We start from the raw sequence: 9,176 nt of genomic DNA, 5'->3' as shown, positions 1-9,176 counted from the left end.
ATATATATATATATATATATATATTTATTTATTTATTACTGTCCCTTGCCTATGCATTTACATGCATATGTACTGATAGAAGTTTCTGAATTGTGGTTTTTTATTTAGTATTTTCTCCTTTATAAAAAGAATACAGACATAGAACACTAAAAATATTGTTCCACAACCTGTCACACTGTCTTGATCCACAGCTTGCTTTCTCTCCTTAGTCGAATACCCCGAAGCTATACCCAGATTAGTCCCCAAAGAACAACCTCATTTTAACTGCTGCACAGAATTTCATGTAAGACAGCGGCAGAATTCAGTTCGCCATTTCCCTCTTTGACCTACATTTAGGTTGTGTCCAAATCTCATCTTTGCCTTTACACATAAAGTCCCAAAGAATATCTTCATATGTCCCCTCACACACCTGCTGAAGTGTTTCTTCTCTCTGGGTATCAGGCAGTGGAAGTGCTGGGTGCACAGAAAATGTTAACAGGATTGCAAAATTGCCCACTCTAATGGCCTTACCATTTTATATTCAGCCGAAGTATACAAAATGCTGTTTTTTAAAAAATGGGAACCTAGCTCCGCAACATGGCATCTCATCCTCCGAGGCATCTGTATCCTTCACGTTGTCCCCTCTCTCCAGGGGTAGCAGGCAGCCCCAGGAAAGGACCTTGGCCTCACCGCCAAGGTGGTAGCCACTGGCCTGATAGTGCCCAGTTCTCCCGGGACACTTGGCTTGTTCCTGGAATTGGTTTAGGAGCTATTTGCCTCTCTGCCTTCTCCCACCTTGCCGAGAGCCCCTCCCCATCACCCTAGAGACCATCCCCACTCTAAGAACAAATAATACAACAGCCAAGCAGCTGAAAATAAGCAGGGCCACGTAATCTGGAGGCAGTTCCCAGCAGAATATTTGCCTGCAAATATCGTCAAATGCCTTCCGCCAAACACTTTCCAGCATCCTTGGTCATGAGGTTAGTAAAGCCCAACCCACTGGGGATGGTGAGCCCTGCTGGAATCCTGGCCACACAATAACCTCTATTCACAAAGAGGATTTCGGCAGGGAAAGCAGCCTGTCTGCTGTCCTGGCCTACTCGCTGCCAGCACGTGTCCACCTCCACTGCCCCGCCCTCTCACACACCTCTCTTGTTGCCAGTGTCACTCTCAGCTCCTGTGTGCCATCAGGGGGGAGACACTTCCCTGTCTGCAGTTTCCAGGGAAAGGGAGGCCCTTCCCCAAAGGAAGAGGATTGAAGACCAAATTGTCACTTTCGTGGGAGACATTTTCCTTTCTTTTGAAGAAAAAAAAATGAGGCTTGGGTGATTGCTAGGCTTTCAATATTTCAAATCAATATGAAACAAAATAAATTCGGTGTTTCTCTTTAAAATGTTCTCGGAGGCCAGAGGTAGAAAATTGGGCTGGGTAGTGTGCCAAAGAAGTACGGTGACGTTTTAGACCCGGCCACAGCTGCTAGGCCAGACCCACGGGATGTCACCAATACCTGACGTTGTGTACCCATTTCTGATTTAATTCTTTATTCAACGGTGGCATAACCTTATTTGCTTTCATAGTATGAGTTAGTCCACTCACTCCAGAAAGGGAGGCTAAACATTTTTAGCTCTTGTAACCAGAAGTGACATATAGTGCCAATAGGTGCGACTATGTCCCGCTAGAAGTCCTCAGCCAGAGATGGAGAAAGGTAGCTTAAGCAGGACAACGTGAAGGGTGTAAATGTCTCAGAGAATGAGATGCTATGTTGTAGAGCTAGGTTCTTATTTTTAGAGAGTAGTTTGTGCTGTGAGTGAAGGTATAAAATGGTAAAGCCATTTGAATGGGCAATTTTGCGTCCCATTAACATTTTAATATGTGCATCCACTCCTGGGTACTGACATAGAGAAACACTCGCCCAGGTGTGCAGGGGGACACATATGCAGATGTTCTTTGCAGCCCTATTTGTAACGGTGAAGTGGAGATGAGTAGAGGCAGGGAAGAGATGGAAAGGGAAGATTGAAGGGGGTGGTTTATGGTAGAGGATGGTGCCAAAATCCCCTCCACTGCCATTTGGGGCCACCAGCGCTCTGGCTGCCAACCTGTAGCCTAGGCCCCGACAGGTGGGTTAGCAGCAGCACAGAACTTGTGACACTCTGCTACTGTACTGCCTAGTTTTTGTCCAAAAAAAAAAAAAAGAAAGAAAGAAAGAAAGAAAAGGACTTGATTAATCAAAAAGTGAACAGAGGGATGCCAGAAGCTGGCTAATCCCAGGCCTTTCTGGAGCACCAGTTTGGTAGCTTGTAGGCAAAGCACAAGATTTGGATTAGATTAGTGTAGATTCTGGTCCAGTTGAGTCATTGCAATGGCAGAAATAAATCCCTGACTCAGTCCATGGCTGAGCAAGGACCAAACTTACAGGTTGAGCCAATACCCCTGGTGTGCCAGGCTTACCCCAGCTGATGTTGCTGGCTGAGCTCACTGGATCTCACGAAAATCGGGTAGAGGAGGCAGGATTATTACCCCTATTGGAAGAGGGCAACTCAACACAGCAGATGGTCCCAGTCTCACTCCACCCACGTGGGGGAAATGCCTGACTCCTTATAAGAAGACCCTCAAGCAAGGGGAGGCGGGGCCAGCGAGGTCCTAGGAGAAACACCAGGGACCCACCTGAACTCGTGTTTGTCACCCAGCAGCAAACTGTGGGCTTAATTGTTGCAGTTTAATAAAATAGATTGGGTGGGTTTTGTTTATTTGTTTTGGCCTTCTGTAGAATCCGAGCCCACATGAGCCAAATGCCACCATTTTGTACTTATTTATCATCTGGTGGTGTTCTCTCCTTGGTTCCCATCTTCCTTCTGAGAAACTGTCGGCTTCCTAAAGGCGATGGTGGGAATTGCGTCTTCTCATTCACTGCTGTATTCTGCGGTGCCTGGCGCATAGTAGGTGCTCAATAGGTAATGCTGACTCACTGAGCACATGGATGTCAGTCCCTAGCACAGAGTGAGAGCTTTAGAAGCATCGTCCCGGAGTTCATACTCCAAGGCAGGCTTTTCCCAGCCGAGTAGTTTGGGGCAAGTCACTTAGCCTCCCCAACTCTCCATTTCTTCCTCCATGTCATGGAGATAAAGTTACCCATTTGTGGGAGTAGTGATAGCAAATATCAACATCTCTGGCACAAGAGGAGGTGCTTGAAAATATAAATCAGATCTGTTAATATAAACAGGCTTTTCCTTTAACCCCCCAGGTGTTAAGATTTTTTTTAACTTTTTTTTGATCTGTGCAAAAGCCTGCTTTCCTTCCTTGCCCCCAGCCCTTGCCACACACACACACCCCCGCCCCGCCTCCTTCCTTCCACACTGTTACTGACCGTGTTCAGGTCACAGTGCTAGGAACTATGCTGGCATAAATAGAAGTGTGGTTTGGTCCCTGCCTTCACAGGACTTTCAGTCTAAGATGTGAAATGTTACCTGAATGTTCTGGGCTAATACAGAATGACACCAATAGTTACCCTCCGTTGAGTGATGTACATATGCCAGCTGGAGGGCTGAGGGCTGTGCTTGGATTCTTGTTTAACCCTCACAGCAACCTTGGGAGATGGGTGTTGGGTATTGTTTCCCTCATTTTACAGATGAAGGAAGCAAGAGTCTGAGAGCTCAGGTAACATACCTGAGACTGTAGTGCTTGCAAGTGGTGGAGGAAGATTCAGACTCAGTGATCCCTGACTGTAAAACTGCTGTCTCTCAGTGAAGCTGTTCGGAAGAGCTGTGGAAATCCCCAGGAGGCGGTGAGAGCTCTAGGAGGAGAAGATGTGTCTGCTCAGTCAAGGTGTTTTCCTCTACAGACATAACTCAGCACTCTACATGTTATCAAATGAATGAATACGTGAATTTGTCAAGGAAGAAATGATTAAGGAGTGATCAGCAGTTGGGGCTGGGTGGAAATTAAGCACAGTTTGGTGGAAGAGAAATTTGAGCTGAGCCTTGAAGGGTGAGGCCCAGCAGAGGGGGTCCCCTCCCATGGTGGGAAGGCCAGGGAACGTGTACCGTAGCGGGGAGCGTGGCAAGATATGTTTGAGGAATGGCAGACAGTCCTGCCGGCTGGAGAGAAGTGTATGTGTAGGGGAGTGAGGCCAGAGAAGCCTGGAGAAGGAGAAGTAGTCAGGGTCAGAGAGGTAGGGGGCCTTGGGTGCCAAGGTAAGGAATCTGAACTTCTGTGAGAGGCAGAGGGGAGCCACTGAAGGGTTTAGACTATTGTTTGGCTCTGATTGTTTGGCCAGATTTTTTTTTCTCACATATTTTGCAGTCTCAGATCTCTCTGATAACCTCAGTAATAAATTATGATATTTAGCAAGTAAAAAAAAAAAAAAAATCCTGTTTTCTTTTCTTTGGGTAAAATAGAAGAAAAAAGTTTCTGTCCCAGACATGTCTACCAGGACTCGAGGAGTGGAGGCTGGACTGAAAGCCCACGTGAACATAGAAGAAAACATACGTTTAGAATGAGAGCAGAGGGAGAAATTATGCTACGCGCTGAGACATCTGCTCTTCACTGTAAAGCGCTAATACGAAGCTTCCACCACGTGCCCCCGGATGCCGCATGCTGAAACCTTGTGAGGAGGTCTTTTAAAAATGTACACTGCAGATAATGACTCATGCTGGCTAGCGGGCTGAGGTCATTATCTCTCCATAATAGGATAGGCTCAATTCAAACATGATCAGGTTGTTAAATAGAAGATCAGAAAATGGAAGACGTGGAGAATGTTTTGGTGATCATTAAAAAAAAATAGATCCAGGTATAATGGAGTATTGTTCACCATGGCAGACTAATGATGTCCTGTAAAAGTGAGGAGGAAAAGGGGAAATTTCATCAGATATGAAGAGCAATAATTAACTGCCTTTCTGCCATGCCTTGGTCAGGAAGCTGGCATTTCAATTAGCAACTTCGGTACATGCACGGACCCTCTGGGGTTTGTAAGAAGGTTTGGGGAAAGGTGTCATGAGTTTATTTGTAGAAATAAATATGTAGAAACTCATCAAGCATCAAGGTTGCCCTTAACTCCAATTACGTGTCTTCACTCATAGAGCTTATTAAAATGCTTCATAGTCATAAGCCACCTAGATACCTTGAGGCAAAGAAGCTCCAGTAAGAGAAACAAAGCGTGGATAAGAATATAGTTATTTAGAAGGCTCTGGCCTTTGGCAGGTACCTGCTTAATTAGCTCAGCCTGTGTGAACTGTGACTTACACCCATACGATTCAGATATTGATAGTTTGTTGCAGCTATGGGTTCATTTAATGGGATGTATTTTAAACTTGACCTTGTATTTAATCCTGATTTCTTGACCAGATTTAGTGAGCAAACGAACCATACAAACAACAAATAGAAACTGAGGCACAGGGGGCTTAAGTAAAGTAACCAGTGAGGGGGGAGCCAGGAATTTATCTGGGAACCCATGCCCTTTAGCACAACATTTGGAAGCATTATTCCCGCCCCTGTAACTCACCTCCTCAGCTTTTCTTAATCGTGGGGATGGAGCCCCTTTGCACCCATTCAACCCAGTTATGAGCTTGAGGGCTTCCTTGGTTGCTCCCACCCTCCTCACATCTGGCAGCATGAGACGCACAGCCTAGGTGTTATCTCTGCCTTGACAGCCACTCCTTCAATCCATGCTCCATCATTTCCTGCCCTGACTATTAACGTGGCTCCAAACCGATCTCATTTGTTCATTCATTCACTCATTCATTCTACAAGTACTACCTAGTCAGCCCCTATGTGCCAGTCTTCACTAGTACTCCTTGTCCACTCACCATAGAGGTGCCAAGGTGACCTTTCCAGAGAATAAATTTGATCCTGGCACTCCTATGCTTTAAAAACTTAACTGGCTCCCTATAATTTGAAGGATCATATGCTTTTTTTTTTTTTTTTTTTTTTTTTTTTGCGGTACGCGGGCCTCTCCTGTTGCGGAGCACAGGCTCCGGACATGCAGGCTCCGCGGCCATAGCTCACAGGCCCAGCCGCTCCGCGACATGTGGGATCTTCCCGGACCGGGGCACGAACCCGTGTCCCCTGCATTGGCAGGCAGACTCTCAACCACTGCGCCACCAGGGAAGCCCCATGTGCTTTTTATAAGATGAATTCTGAATGGTTTGAAATGCATGTTTGTTGAATGTGTCCATGGATTTTTCTGGCCAAAACCAATTTTAGAAAATCATTAGTAAATATAAGCAAAAAGCACACAGCTGGTTATGCACAAAGTTCCAGCTTCCCAGATTGTTCTTGTCTATGCATTAAACTGGAAAATATCCCACAACACAGTAGCCTAAAGAGTTGAAGTTAAGCTTTCTAAGGAAATTGCTTAGTGGCACGCTCAGTCGTCTAAGAGGAAACCTATGAGACTTGGGGGGTTTTTTTGTTTTTTTTTTTCTTTAAACGTTCTTTTAGTCTCAATCCATTGCTGGCAAATACAACATTTTAAACTTTAAATTAATGCTAGTTACTGTTGTTGATTACATTCTAAAATTGAAGTATAGTTGATTGACAATGTTGTGTTCGTTTCTGGTGTACAGCAAAGTGATTCAGTTACATGTATATTAGTTTTCACATTTTTTCATTATGATTTGTTACAGGATATTAAATATAGTTCCCTGTCCTATACAGTAGGACCTTCTCCTTTATCTACTTTATGTATAGTAGTTGGCATCTGCTAATCCCAAACTCCTAATTTATCCGTCCCTCACCCCCTTACCCCTTTGGTTAACCATAAGTTTTCTATGTCTGTGAGTCTGTTTTGTAAATAAGTTAATTTGTATAATATTTTAGATTCCACATATAAGTGGTATCATATGGTATTTGTCTTTCTCTTTCTGACTTACTTCACTTAGTATGATAATCTCTAGGTCCATCTATGTTGCTGAAAATGGCATTATTTCATTCCTTCTTATGGCTGAGCAGTATTCTATTGTATTTGATTACATTATTATTATTCCTACAGCATCCTGGAAACACTCAGGTCTTCCTGTCTGAATATTTTTTTCAATCCTGTCTGAGTAACACTCCATTACCTTCTGAAAATAAGACTTTCATAGTAACTCTTCAACTCTGGAGGTTGCTAAACTCTTAGGCCAAGCCATATTCTCTTATGCGGCATGCCCCTCCCCCATGGTTCTTTCCTTTTAGATACTCCTTTACAAGCCCTCTTCTCCACTCAGACCAGTGTCTCCATCATCCAAAGCTTGAGCCACGTTTGTCTCTTAGCCTTGCTGTTCTCCTTGCCTGGAACCCCCTCCGTCTCCCATGGCAGAATACCACAGTGGTTCACAGTGAGACAAACTCTCCCATTTACCAGCCGCATGACCATGGGCAAATGAATTTTGCTCTCTGTGCCTCAGTTTCCTCATCTAAAATATGGGCATCAAATGGTTATTGTGAGATAATGTATACCCCGTGCCTGGCACCTAGTAAGAGCTCAACAGATGCTAGCTGTTGTTGTTGTTACAAAGTTCTAATTCCAGTTCATCATGAAACCTTAATCATCTGTTCCCATCTACACAGTAATCTCTCTGTCTTCCCACATTCCTCTGCACCTGTGGTTGGGAGTTTGTAGTATTTAAATATTCTTATTTCTGTGCATTATTCTCCCCGCAATAAACTGCAAAGTGAACTAAGGCATAGATTGTGTCTTATGTCAACACAAGAGCCTACAGGAGGCAGACAAGGAACAGAAAATAGATTGGGTGTAAGAAAAATAGGGAGGAGTGAGGACTCTGGCCAACTCGAGGGCACATGTAACTCTGCCCAATTGTCACGCGGGGAATATGGGCCCAGTGTTGCCAGATCTCAGCCTTTTCAAAAGAAGCCAGAAATCCAGATTCTTATGTGAAATGTCCTGAATTTTAAAAGTTGGTCCAACACTGTTCAGGCCAAACAAAGAATGTTTGTGAGACCCCATTTTGTGAAAGCTGCATTTTTCCGATGACCCCCACGAGTTTGTGCATAAGCTGGTTATTTGGACCTTTGAACTCACTTTTACAGGGAAACAATACTGTGAATGGCATTTAGGGGTCCAGGCTAAACTAGACGGCTGATCCCCATTCACACCAGCCCCGAGGCTTAGGATAGTCCTAAGAAACCTAATCTCTATGTGAAACCATTTTCCCACAGGGAAATACATTTAGAGTTCCAATGTATGATGTTGGGGACACATAGAATGTAAGCCCTTTCAGGACAGGGCCTTTGTTTTGTTCACCACTGTTTCCTTAAAGTCTAGAACACTGCCTGGCACTCAATAAATATTTGTTGAATTGAAGATTACCTGTGTCTTTATCCACCTGTCCACCATTAATCTGTTCTCCATGCGCAAACAAGGGCTATCTTGCACACCATGGTATCCCCAGCACCTGTTGGGTGATAAGAGATCAGTAAATATTTGTTGAATGAATATATGACTGACACAATCTATCCATCAAACATTTACTGAATACCTGCTGTGTGCCACGGAGTCTGTTGGACTTTAAAAATGCAGAAGTGAATCAGACACCACCCCAGCCTCAAGGAATTAGGTTGCCTAGGAGGGATTGCATATACTATTTCCTGGAACACTTATAAAAATTTTCAGGCGTTACTCAGTGTTCCCCTTCCCAGAAGAGGGGGGAGTGGGTGTGACTACCTGGGATGGCTCAGCACAGGCATCTTCATTTGTCTGAGCGTTCCTCGGGTTGTTTGGTCCTCTGCGTCATCCGTGGGGTTTGGATATGAAATGATTGAACTGATTTTCTTTCAACCACATGTTGCAATGAGCCGAATGAGCACTGCCCTTTCAAGTGGGCACCTCGGGAGGCCGTGTCCTCATTCCACTTCAGTTACAACAGCGCTGGACCACTTCTTTGGCAAGTGCCCTCAGAGAAAGTTAGAAGCCACTTGAGGACATTCAATTCATTGTTTTAGCATCATGCCTTATTTTTGAACCCCTAGAAAAACAGTTGGGAGAAAAAGGTTATTCCAGTCACTTTAGCCCTCAAACTTGGTTCCAAATGACCTGGGGTTGTTTCCTAATATCCAGTTCACAGTCAGAGGAGAAGTATTTTCTATTGAACAGTGTGTGCCCCACACTCTGAAGGCAGCGGGGACCAAAGAGAAGTCCCCAAACTGTCATGTGCCCCAGCAGTTTTGTTGGAAGAGTTGTTTAACCTTCCAAAGTGTCCATG

At 44.5% G+C, this 9,176-nt stretch overlaps 1 protein-coding gene across 1 annotated transcript in view; it reads left to right on the top strand.

The window, feature by feature from the left end:
* The window catches only part of RFX4 (regulatory factor X4), a 164,511-nt gene that overhangs the window by 61,702 nt on the left and 93,633 nt on the right, over positions 1-9,176 (top strand). The gene's annotated exons all lie outside the window — the stretch shown is intronic.

This window comes from Neophocaena asiaeorientalis, unplaced genomic scaffold, assembly GCF_003031525.2.
Source record: "Neophocaena asiaeorientalis asiaeorientalis breed wild unplaced genomic scaffold, Neophocaena_asiaeorientalis_V1.1 scaffold418, whole genome shotgun sequence".
NCBI classification, from domain to species: domain Eukaryota; kingdom Metazoa; phylum Chordata; class Mammalia; order Artiodactyla; family Phocoenidae; genus Neophocaena; species Neophocaena asiaeorientalis.
This window is presented reverse-complemented; position numbering and strand designations above follow the sequence as displayed.